At 33.9% G+C, this 14245-nt stretch overlaps 1 long non-coding RNA gene across 1 annotated transcript; it reads right to left on the bottom strand.

Annotated features, from left to right (window-relative positions):
- Positions 1–9053: 9053 nt before the first annotated feature.
- On the bottom strand, positions 9054–11871 carry LOC128652095 (uncharacterized). Its single transcript, XR_008401265.1, has 4 exons — positions 11832–11871; positions 10094–10149; positions 9544–9594; positions 9054–9106 (listed from the first exon to the last, which is right to left on the bottom strand). It is a non-coding gene; the product is annotated as an uncharacterized LOC128652095 (long non-coding RNA).
- Positions 11872–14245: the final 2374 nt, after the last annotated feature.

The following is a 14245-nucleotide window of genomic DNA, read 5'->3' as shown; positions in this document are numbered from 1 at the left end:
TCCCTTTAACAAAATTACATATGCTAACATATATTTGAAGATTGTTGGTATACCTACATGTACTTGTTCAAACAATAAATTTGGAAATCAGATTTATATTGACGTGTTAAATAAAGTCTATTTTCTTAAAGAGACATTATTGTGTTAATTTATTTTTATAAAGACATTTGTTTTAACAATGAATATGGTTTAAAGTACTTTTAGGAGTGGGGGGTGAAAATATGCTAACAATAATATATTTGGAGATTAACCAATGTGGAACTCATACATGATACAAAAATAAACATTTGCATTAAAGGGACAGTATACTATATTTTTAACAGAACTGTATGTAATAGACACTACTAGAAACAACAAGATTAACATATACTGATATCAATATTACAAAGCTTTAAACACTTTCAAAGAAAATCGGGTTAGCTCTATTGAAAATATAGATGAACCCCCATTACAACCGTAAAACAAGACAATACACCATCATACACAAAACAGGAGAAAGCTGGAGATGGTACTCACATGAAACTTAGAGGCTTGGCGAGGAGTCTTAAAATTACTTACATTTTATTTGAACAGAAGCAAAATGAAACGTGTATTTGTTAAACAATGGACTATCTAACTAGAGAACAAATTAAAAGATTTGATTTATAATGTGAGTGTCTAATGAACCTTTAATAAAATATACAACAAAATTACATTTAGAAGAAGTCGGCATCATATATTTAGCATATGATAAAGATAAATGCATATTGATTACTTTATTCTAACACAATAGCACATATTTATGAATTAGATATCTTTAACATTAAACACAACAGTAATTTTTCAGAAAAAGGAACATATTGTTGACAAACATATTAAACAACATGGACTATAGAGATTTGCACTTGCCTCGAAATATCATATGCATGAAAACATTTTGCTTTCGTTCGTTTATTCAACCAGACATCCAGCAAAAGAGAATGTGGTGGTCTTTATCAGCTACGGGTCAACAATGTAACATGATGCAAAAAATCCATATTCGCAAGGTTTTTAAAATTGGCTTCATTCACAAACGTGTTTAACGTGCACAAACAAATATTGCGGGACTACGTAATACAATCAGACGTTTTTTTACCTTTGCATGTGACGTCTTAATTAACATGGCGCTTCCTTGATCACGTAAGAACGCCATCCAATAAAAGGCACATTCTTGATCATGTAAGAACGCAAAAAAAAAGGCGCATCCTTGATCGCGTCAAAACGCCATCCAATAAAAGGCACATTCTTGATCACGTAAGAACGCAAACCAAAAAAAGGCGCATCCTTGATCGCGTCAAAATGCCATCCAATAAAAGGCACATTCTTGATCACGTAAGAACGCAAACCAAAAAAAGGCGCATCCTTGATCGCGTCAAAACGCAATCCAATAAAAGGCACATTCTTGATCACGTAAGAACGTCAGTCAATACAAGGAATCATTGGACAGCCTGGCAGGTGACGTCTTAAGCAACATGGCGTATCCGAGATCGCTGAAAAACCGCAGCCAATACAAGGACTCAGTTGACAGCTTGGCATATCAATAAGAAACGTATTTATATTTTAGTAACTAGTATGTGTGTAGATTGCTATCTAGGAATGTCACGAAATCATGAATCATCTTTTCGGACTTGACTGTCCCTTTAACTATAGCTATGGTGTATATCTTTAACATTTAAAAGATACACATGAGAAATACATATGCCATTGATGTTTTAAGATATGTTTAGATTGTTTTGGAATAACAATAATGACACATGTATTGATTAAACGTGTCATTTATTCAAGTTGAAATATGGTCAGCCTACCTATAGCCATATATGGGAGGAGAAGTATTTTGTTAACATATTTGTTAAAAAATATTCATCATCTAAAATATGCGCATTACACACAGAGATTTATTTGGTTACACTTTTACAATAAGATAGAATTGAAAATGAAATACATGTGCTGTCAACATTACAATAAGATTGTTTATTAATAAGATTATATGTCCTTGTTCATGTAAAAAGGACAAAAACGCTTTAGAAATGGAAATACATTCATTAACAATTGTGCTCACCATCACTTAAAGGGACATTATTTTGTTTTTAAAAAGAGGATACACATAGACAATACTATTTCAATAAAATGAACACTTTACAGTGATTATATCATTGTATCAATCCTCAGATCATTTGTTAAAGGTGCATCAATTCATGCAGAGTTTCTAAATACACACATGGATGTGAAAATTGAAATATACATATATACACAAATAACAATCTATATATACATATATAAAAGAATTACTATGCTAATCATAATCATGCAATAAAAATATATAAAGACAAATAATAAAATTACATTGGAGATGTTAATCTTAAAGTCATTTACAATTGTATTACATATATGATTCTTGAAAATCCATTATTTTTGGTAGGTCCCTTTAAGGATCAACCAGATAAACTAGAGCTTCCAATCAATAAAATGAAGAATGAGGACAAAGAATCGTGCAATGACATGTCTTTTATTAGTATGTAAGAAAACATCAACAACGTTTATAAATAATCTTGTAAAAATAAGGAATATTTGAGCCATATGACAAGGTAACAGAGTGCATCACAGTCCATGAAGAGAGTTGCCAAGGGCCAGCATAGCCCCATTGGAGACATATGACAAAGTAACACAGTGCATCACAGTCCATGAAGAGAGTTGCCAAGGGCCAGCATAGCCCCATTGGAGACATATGACAAGGTAACACAGTGCAGCACAGTCCATGAAGAGAGTTGCCAAGGGCCAGCATAGCCCCATTGGAGACATATGACAACGTAACACAGTGCATCACAGTCCATGAAGAGAGTTGCCAAGGGCCAGCATAGCCCCATTGGAGACATATGACAAGGTAACACAGTGCATCACAGTCCATGAAGAGAGTTGCCAAGGGCCAGCATAGCCCCATTGGAGACATATGACAAGGTAAAAGAGTGCAACAGGCACAACAATAAACTTAGAAAAAGGCCAAATGGCAACAATAACAAAAACATCAACATGTGGACGGAGGATTCTTATCTGCGCCCTTGGAGCTGGGCCTGCATGGTGTCGTTCATCCCTCTCAGGACAGCTGCGTTCCTCAACACGGCCTGCTCTACTCGTGCTATACCTTCTAGCATGAGCCATGCTGAGTCACAGCCTAAAATAAAGAATAAATCAAATATTAAGGATAATTACACAATAGACGAAAAAATAAGCAAAGATACATTGTCATCATAAAGACAAATCATTCTTTACATCAATTTGTTTAAATTGATTCTTTACACATTAAATATGTTATTCAGACAGACCGAAATCATTAAAGGGACAGTTTACTCAAACATGTTGTCCCCTTTAATTGGTTTTCGATGATCCACTTATACAGCTTGAGTGTATCAAATCTTGTTAAAGGATTTACATTATACTTACATTAGCAATTTAAATATTTTAATTATACTGTGGTAGGCACACCTATCCTTAAACATTTTGGCGTTGAGGACAAGCTATGTAAACATAGCAACCTGAAGAAATTACATTCCCACTGGGTTAGACAAGAGATAATGTATCAAAATTTGTACATAAATTGTAAGTGTGTGAAAACCACATCATCACATACCTATCCTTGTTCATGATATTGATTGGTTTCTGTGATGTGATGTCCAAACTGTTTCCCGAATCACAAACAAAATTACCATTACAATTATCCATGATGGCATATTACTGTTTGAATGCCAATAACACAGCTTAAAGGGACAGTCAGAAAATTATTGATTACAAAGAAAACACTGTATTACGCATTATCAAGTTGGAAACAACAAAACATGGAGAAATATGTGTGACTTATGTGCTTACCCTTTTATCTATGACTATGAAAAATGACCACTTATTTGTTGTTCTGACATAACAACATTTTAGATATCAATGATCAATACATGGTAAATAATATGCTGTATGAGCACAAGGTTTTACATATACAAATGCTATCCAAATGTCCTCTAGTGGTCAAATTGTATAATGATTACATGCACTCTTCAAGCTCGAAGAAATGAGCACACGAACCTCATAGGTTTAGCTCGCAAATTAAAATAAACACAGACAAATGATTAATTGGTGAGAAGCATTTGATATCATTGATATTACAAAATTGACTTTTAGAATAATGCAAAACATTATTTGTTTTCTAAACTGTCCCTTTAACAAAATTACATATGCTAACATATATTTGAAGATTGTTGGTATATCTACATGTACTTGTTCAAACAATAAATTTAGAAATCAGATTTATATTGACGTGTTAAATAAAGTCTATTTTCTTAAAGAGACATTATTGTGTTAATTTATTTTTATAAAGACATTTGTTTTAACAATGAATATGGTTTAAAGTCCTTTTAGGAGTGGGGGGTGAAAATATGCTAACAATAATATATTTGGAGATTAACCAATGTGGAACTCATACATGATACAAAAATAAACATTTGCATTAAAGGGACAGTATACTATATTTTTAACAGAACTGTATGTAATAGACACTACTAGAAACAACAAGATTAACATATACTGATATCAATATTACAAAGCTTTAAACACTTTCAAAGAAAATCGGGTTAGCTCTATTGAAAATATAGATGAACCCCCATTACAACCGTAAAACAAGACAATACACCATCATACACAAAACAGGAGAAAGCTGGAGATGGTACTCACATGAAACTTAGAGGCTTGGCGAGGAGTCTTAAAATTACTTACATTTTATTTGAACAGAAGCAAAATGAAACGTGTATTTGTTAAACAATGGACTATCTAACTAGAGAACAAATTAAAAGATTTGATTTATAATGTGAGTGTCTAATGAACCTTTAATAAAATATACAACGAAATTACATTTAGAAGAAGTCGGCATCATATATTTAGCATATGATAAAGATAAATGCATATTGATTACTTTATTCTAACACAATAGCACATATTTATGAATTAGATATCTTTAACATTAAACACAACAGTCATTTTTCAGAAAAAGGAACATATTGTTGACAAACATATTAAACAACATGGACTATAGAGATTTGCACTTGCCTCGAAATATCATATGCATGAAAACATTTTGCTTTCGTTCGTTTATTCAACCAGACATCCAGCAAAAGAGAATGTGGTGGTCTTTATCAGCTACGGGTCAACAATGTAACATGATACAAAAAATCCATATTCGCAAGGTTTTTAAAATTGGCTTCATTCACAAACGTGTTTAACGTGCACAAACAAATATTGCGGGACTACGTAATACAATCAGACGTTTTTTTACCTTTGCATGTGACGTCTTAATTAACATGGCGCTTCCTTGATCACGTAAGAACGCCATCCAATAAAAGGCACATTCTTGATCACGTAAGAACGCAAAAAAAAAGGCGCATCCTTGATCGTGTCAAAACGCCATCCAATAAAAGGCACATTCTTGATCACATAAGAACGCAAACCAAAAAAAGGCGCATCCTTGATCGCGTCAAAACGCCATCCAATAAAAGGCACATTCTTGATCACGTAAGAACGCAAACCAAAAAAAGGCGCATCCTTGATCGCGTCAAAACGCAATCCAATAAAAGGCACATTCTTGATCACGTAAGAACGTCAGTCAATACAAGGAATCATTGGACAGCCTGGCAGGTGACGTCTTAAGCAACATGGCGCATCCGAGATCGCTGAAAAACCGCAGCCAATACAAGGACTCAGTTGACAGCTTGGCATATCAATAAGAAACGTATTTATATTTTAGTAACTAGTATGTGTGTAGATTGCTATCTAGGAATGTCACGAAATCATGAATCATCTTTTCGGACTTGACTGTCCCTTTAACTATAGCTATGGTGTATATCTTTAACATTTAAAAGATACACATGAGAAATACATATGTCATTGATGTTTTAAGATATGTTTAGATTGTTTTGGAATAACAATAATGACACATGTATTGATTAAACGTGTCATTTATTCAAGTTGAAATATGGTCAGCCTACCTATAGCCATATATGGGAGAAGTATTTTAACATATTTGTTAAAAAATATTAATCATCTAAAATATGCGTATTACACACAGAGATTTATTTGGTTACACTTTTACAATAAGATAGAATTGAAAATGAAATACATGTGCTGTCAACATTACAATAAGATTGTTTATTAATAAGATTATATGTCCTTGTTCATGTAAAAAGGACAAAAACGCTTTAGAAATGGAAATACATTCATTAACAATTGTGCTCACCATCACTTAAAGGGACATTATTTTGTTTTTAAAAAGAGGATACACATAGACAATACTATTTCAATAAAATGAACACTTTACAGTGATTATATCATTGTATCAATCCTCAGATCATTTGTTAAAGGTGCATCAATTCATGCAGAGTTTCTAAATACACACATGGATGTGAAAATTGAAATATACATATATACACAAATAACAATCTATATATACATATATAAAATAATTACTATGCTAATCATAATCATGCAATGATAAAGCTTTGAGAAAAATATATAAAGACAAATAATAAAATTACATTGGAGATGTTAATCTTAAAGTCATTTACAATTGTATTACATATATGATTCTTGAAAATCCATTATTTTTGGTAGGTCCCTTTAAGGATCAACCAGATAAACTAGAGCTTCCAATCAATAAAATGAAGAATGAAGACAAAGAATCGTGCAATGACATGTCTTTTATTAGTATGTAAGAAAACATCAACAACGTTTATAAATAATCTTGTAAAAATAAGGAATATTTGAGCCATATGACAAGGTAACAGAGTGCATCACAGTCCATGAAGAGAGTTGCCAAGGGCCAGCATAGCCCCATTGGAGACATATGACAAGGTAACACAGTGCATCACAGTCCATGAAGAGAGTTGCCAAGGGCCAGCATAGCCCCATTGGAGACATATGACAAGGTAACACAGTGCATCACAGTCCATGAAGAGAGTTGCCAAGGGCCAGCATAGCCCCGGTGGAGACATATGACAAGGTAACACAGTGCATCACAGTCCATGAAGAGAGTTGCCAAGGGCCAGCATAGCCCCATTGGAGACATATGACAAGGTAAAAGAGTGCAACAGGCACAACAATAAACTTAGAAAAAGGCCAAATGGCAACAATAACAAAAACATCAACATGTGGACGGAGGATTCTTATCTGCGCCCTTGGAGCATCTCCAGATCCTCCACTTACTGGTCATCCTCTTCATCATCCTGTGCATGTCCAGCTCCGGATTCAGGCCTTGAATTTAATAGCATGATCTGCCGCAGAGTCAAATCCTGAACCCGGAGCTGGGCCTGCATGGTGTTGTTCATCCCTCTCAGGACAGCTGCGTTCCTCAACACGGCCTGCTCTACTCGTGCTATACCTTCTAGCATGAGCCATGCTGAGTCACAGCCTAAAATAAAGAATAAATCAAATATTAAGGATAATTACACAATAGACGAAAAAATAAGCAAAGATACATTGTCATCATAAAGACAAATCATTCTTTACATCAATTTGTTTAAATTGATTCTTTACACATTAAATATGTTATTCAGACAGACCGAAATCATTAAAGGGACAGTTTACTCAAACATGTTGTCCCCTTTAATTGGTTTTCGATGATCCACTTATACAGCTTGAGTGTATCAAATCTTGTTAAAGGATTTACATTGTACTTACATTAGCAATTTAAATATTTTAATTATACTGTGGTAGGCACACCTATCCTTAAACATTTTGGCGTTGAGGACAAGCTGTGTAAACATAGCAACCTGAAGAAATTACATTCCCACTGGGTTAGACAAGAGATTATGTATCAACATTTGTACATAAATTGTTGGATCCAAGTAGTGGTGATTGGTATATGTAGTGATATCAAATTAAAGGGACACTGAACCTAAATATTTAATTGACTGATTCAGATAGAGCATGACATTACAAATATGAAAAAATTACACATATTCTTTAAATGTTAGAATTCTCTAGCTAGATTTTGAATGCAAAAATGTAGGTTTATAGGGCAGGCCATATTTGTTTATCAACTTTGGTTGTCCCTGCTGGTTGATGGATACATTCATCCAACAATAAAGAAATGATGTCCACAATTATTTTCTATTTAAAATTAATTCTAGGCATTTCTTTGTTTCAATAAAGATAGCAAGAGAATGAAGAATAATTCATAAGAGTAGTAAATTATAAATTTGATTAACATTGCATGCTCTATTTGAATCACAATAGAAACTACCTAACCACATGGTTTTGTATTATCCCCTACTTTTTAATGGAATAAAGTGAACTATATTTTATTATTACCATCCGGCTTCGTTGGACTTTTCTTTCTATTTATTACAATAAAGAAATGATGTCCACAATTATTTTCTATTTAAAATTAATTCTAGGAATTTCTTTGTTTCAATAAAGATAGCAAGAGAATGAAGAATAATTCATAAGAGTAGTAAATTATAAATTTGATTAACATTGCATGCTCTATTTGAATCACAATAGAAACAATTTTCCTTCAGTGTACCTTTAAGTATCTTATAATGTGGATTTTGAATGATACTTACAGCTGTGCCTGGGAAGGACAATCCGACACCCAGGACAATGAAGGTTGAGACAGGGGGAGGGATGGGATTGTGTTGGGGAGGGATGGGATTGGGTTGAGGAGGGATGAGCTGCTGCTCCGGGGTAGGCCGTACAGCTGGGGAGTGGTGAGTTGCGGTCTGGGCAGCTGTACGGCCCATAATACGGGGAGAGCGGCGAAGGGGGGTGAAGGGGCGTGTTTTGGGAGGGACAGGGAAGGGGCGTTTTTTGGGAGGGACAGGAAATGACAAATGGGAAGGGCCGGCAGGGGTCTGTGCCTGGGCAGGGGTCTGAGCATGGGCAGGAGTCTGTGCCTGGGCAGGGGTCTGGGCCTGGGCAGTGGTCTGTGCCTGGGCAGGGGTCTGGGCCTGGGCAGTGGTCTGGGCATGGGCAGGGGTCTGGGCATGGGCAGGGGTCTGTGACTGGTCAGGGGACTGGGCAGGGGCGGAAACCAGATGACCAGAGGTGGAGGATCCATCTGAAAAAAATAATCCAAATATATTAACATCTCATACATCATGAAATCAAATCAACGCATTTCAAATTGATTATGTTTTCAATATACTTTCAATATACTTCGAAGTGTGTTTGAATTTCTAAACAATTATGAAATGAGGATATGGTATGCATATAGGCACTCAGATGAATATCAATGACTGTCTGTACAATTATAACATTATTATTGTGTTTTGCCCTGGAATATGCATGTGACATAATGATGGCATGAATTATAAATTTATAATAAAAAAAAACATATTTTCATGCTGCCTGATATAGAAAGGGGGCAGTAGTGTATTTGAACAGACAAATAATATTCCTTTTTAAAGTGCAAAAGCTGTAGACTTTGAATGTCTTCAATAAAATGATTTCCAATAAAGCAACATGTTGGAAACATGATAGATATATTTCACATACCATCAGACTTCAAGGCAGCCTCTTCCTCCGTCACACATGTTAAATCAATCTCTGTAAAACATAACATGTTGTGTACATGTTAAGATCAGATATTATAACATATGTTACTGTTGATCAAAGACACACATCAATGTTGCATTAAAGATATACACACCCAAAGTTAGGATTTACATCATTTTGATGGAGCATACAAATGACATTTGATTTGTTATTCTCAATGATTCAGATTTTCAATGTATTGTTTGTATTAATTTTAAAATCATAAAAGCATAGTACATAGAACATTTAAGATTTCTCATGTGTGTATCACTTGATGACTGTTGTCAAAAATGAACATGGAAACAAACATATGCTATACATCCTCTGAATAACAAAGGTGTAGACTAAGAAAGTTTTAATTATTAATCTTTCAATATTCAAAGAAAATTAATATATAATCAGAGGAGTAAATTATATGTTTGTTTCAAATGTTATACTTCATCAGAATCATGCTCATAATATTGATTACCAATACACCTTCAATGACATATAAATGAGTCAATGGACTTACCAGGAGACCGCAAAGGCAGCTCTGTGTCACTGCTGGATTCCCCACACCAACTCTCTCTATGAATGATATAGATATATATTAGTGAACACATTTGGGATAGCACTAAATCACATCTGTAGCGAATTTTAAGAATAATCAACTTGAAAATGTGAAGAATAGAGCAGTCATTAAACAAAAAAATGCTTGATTGAATCAAGGGGATTCTGTTAAAAATGATGTATTGAACATATGTTTAATTTCTGACTATATTAGACATCAAACTCATCTCATACGATGCTATTGCATATCTAAATATACCCATTGATCAATGTTCTTAAAAGAATACACACAAACCACATTTTGAATAACAGCTGTTGACAAATATAAACAAAGACATGTGGCACATCGAGCCATTTGTGCAATGTACAGTAATCTTTTTTAGGACACAACACATATTTATCACAATACAAAACCAAATTGATTAGTACAAATATGTAATCATGGTGCTGTTAGAGTATGCTGATATCTATAAAGTAACTCCAACAGTGAATATGTGAATTATATATCAATATTGTCTAATCCAAAGAATGTAAAGATGAATGAATCTATTGTTTATTAAAGGGACACTGACATGATTTATTTAAATCATTGATTTCACTATTCAAACTGTTCCAAATGATTTAACATTGACTCCTATTATTATTTGAATGTTGCTACATTTTAATCTTAAAGGCAGATAAGCAATATTGGATTCAATAAATATTGTTTGTTGAAGGTATCCACCAATCATCAATCAAAACCCAGGTTGGTCAACCAAAATTGAGCTGCAGATAAACGTACATTCTTGATTTTAAAATACATTTAGCAATAGAATATTTCACATATGATTATAGTATTATATTTAAATGTTGATTAATATTGCATGCTCTATCTGAATGACAACATTAATAATTTTAGATCAGTATCCCTTTAATATAAAATTATATTGATTTGACAATGTTGGTGTTAATGAATTCTCTACTCTATATGTTGATGTAATGAATGGGATTGAGCATGCAATTCCAATCTAATATGTTATTTAAGGATATCCTAAGAATTATTTAATTTTCATCTATTAAAGGGACATGAAGCTCTAAATGTGTAATTGTATACTTTTTTAAACTATGTTCTACTGTTATCTGAACACATGATTTTAACTTTTGGAAATATGCCAATTTATGCATAGAAAAACAGCCGGATAATACCAGTAATGCATTGTTTAACCTAAACCAAAATCCATTAATTTGTTTATGAACTAAAACAATAGACTGAACCAATGTAGCTCATAAAATGTTTAAACAAAACAATAAAATCACGTTTAAAAATAATTCTATGTAAAATTTAGTTGGCATGTCCCTTAAATGACGTGATCAATTTCAAAAATTGAATCTATATTTTTAAAATCTAAACATATGCAAAATTGTGTGTATTATTTCAAAATGTATACAAATAAGATTAAGCAATACACAAGGGAAGAATATAAATTGGACATTCAAAGAATCTTACATTAAGACATCCAGAATAGATGGGATATCTTAAATTCAAAACAAAATCAGAGTAGTCTTACAATGTAATCCTATTTTTTGGTTTTATTTATTCTTATTTGAAAAAAGTTTTAAAATCCATTTTGAAGATACATATAAATATTGAACAATGTGGATTTAGTATGTAATGTTCTGTCCATGTTTCTAAGACAAATGTCAATTAAAATGAGACATACCATACTGTGACAAGCCCTGCCTTGAGGATCCAGCACCAACATCCAGATCTGTAATATATTAAATGAGGATTGGATATCATTAATACAAATCATGCCATGTTTAAAATCTTTACATTATTAGCAAATCAATTTAAAAATATTAATCCTTTGGTAGTCCCATGAGTTAATTGTTTCCTCAATTCAATTCCTGATAAATATATCCTGTACTCTTATTTTCAATCAGTTGTGTTGTTTACTGTAGCTTAAATTATTTTTTGTGTTATTTCATTCTCATCAATTGATGGGCATATGTTATAATTTATTTGGATTCTTCTTTTTTTTATTATGTATAATATTGAAAATAAGAATACTGTATTCTTCACATATATAATAATTCACATTTAATTTTGACCAACATGTGTAAAGCAATGCCACTTACAGCAAACCCATGTTAACGTGTATGCACAATTCAATTTTCGCGATCATTGCGCAATGATTCCAAGCGGAATTACGCATCTGTCATTTGACCAACATGTATAAAGCAATGCCACTTACAGCTAACCCATGTTAACGTGTATGCGCAATTCCATTTTCGCGATCATTGCGCAATGATTCCAAGCGGAATTACGCATCCGTCATTTGACCAACATGTATAAAGCAATGCCACTTACAGCTAACCCATGTTAACGTGTATGCGAAATTCCATTTTCGCGATCATTGCGCAATGATTCCAAGCGGAATTACTCATCCGTCATTTGACCAACATGTATAAAGCAATGCCACTTACAGCTAACCCATGTTAAGGTGTATGCGCTATTCCATTTTCGCTCTGTGACGCATATTCTGTCGAGCGCAAGAAACATCATTCCTATTTCATGTGTCACTAATATAAAATCAGATATCTAAACATCATATGTAGTGTATGTTGTGAGATCTGTATAGGTTTAGTATCTGACTATATACACATTTAAAAAAAAAAAAAAAAAATATTAAGATATTATATGAAGTTGGATAGTTACCTGGTTCAGATTCTCCATCATCTCCTCCCAGGCCACCGGACGGAGAAGCAGCTGCCCTGGCCCCCGCGTCAGGACTTTCAGATCCCGCAGCTGGGAGGGAATAAGAGGAGGCCGAGGATGGCGAGGATCGAAATCTTTTGGGGACCCGGAGATTGAGGAGCTCGCATAAAGTCACCTCATAAGGGAGTAGGTACAGTTTCCGCGGGGCCTCTCTTTTGCCCCCTCTTTTACGGGCTTGTACCCAGTCCCTTATGAGGTTGACTTTTTTTGTTAAGCGCAACCTCATATCTCCGAATCTCCTCATGATTTGATCCTGGCTCCAATGGACGTCACACACCAATCTAACCGCATTGGTGATAGACTCCCAGAGGGCCTTCTTAACATGCGCATCTGTCAACCTCCTCTTGTTCCCAAACAGCTGGGGATAAAAGTCCTTGACGGCGTGGACCAGTGCAGCGCTCTCCTCCTTGGTGAACCTGGGAGCTGACATGCCTGCTCGTTTGGCTACTAAATATATTATAATAATATTAATATATAACACTGCCTGCAGGCATTAGAGAACTGACAAAGATGGCAACGTGTAATGGACTTTTATATGGTGAAGTAAACATGAGATGCATCATGGGACAAGTTATCTGTACATCTGATTGGATAAAAGTTTTAAATATTGTTAGAATGTCTATGAGACCATCCTGACTCAAGTTGTGTTTGTGTGATGAACTCTGATTGGCCGTTCCTTAATGTTTCATATCTTAGTAACTTCCTTACACATACCTCCTGGTGGTGCTGTAACTTCATTTTTCATGTAGACTTATTTGTAACTCATGGGCCTGTCATGCGGATATGTGTGACGCAGATTTATTATCCGTGATCCGTTAAATATTAATGATTAAATTCTCTTTAAAATCTAATACTGTCACATTATTAAATGTTGTAGACATTTCTCGGTTTAATAACGGTCTGTTTCTTTAATACAAATACACATTTAATATTGTATGTCTTTATTGTTCATAAAATCCATTTCTTTACTTATTGTGAAGTATTGATATTGCTCTATTAAATGCATTTCATAATGCACATTGATTGTGTGCTATTGCGTGACATTAGACTCTAATGTTTAAAGATGCTAATCTGGGGTTTCAAGATGCGTTTCCCACGCAATATTTCTGAATGTTCAAATTCAGGTTATAATGTCAGTAACTTGGATAATCTGTTTATAAATGTTAAACTACAGGTTTGTTTGTTATTAGTAAATAAACCTTGAGCTTGTATTTGTCTGAACTGCTCATATATGTTATTGTGCAATGGCGTCTTTATTTTTAAATAGACATTACAACCAAACAATTGTATCAAATGATCTGTAGAGATAGAAAATTGTTTAGACTTTAAAATGTAACTCAATTTATCTTAGTATTT

Source organism: Bombina bombina, chromosome 3, assembly GCF_027579735.1.
Source record: "Bombina bombina isolate aBomBom1 chromosome 3, aBomBom1.pri, whole genome shotgun sequence".
Taxonomy (NCBI): domain Eukaryota; kingdom Metazoa; phylum Chordata; class Amphibia; order Anura; family Bombinatoridae; genus Bombina; species Bombina bombina.
Note: the sequence above shows the minus strand (reverse complement) of the source record. Positions and strands in the feature narration are given on the sequence as shown.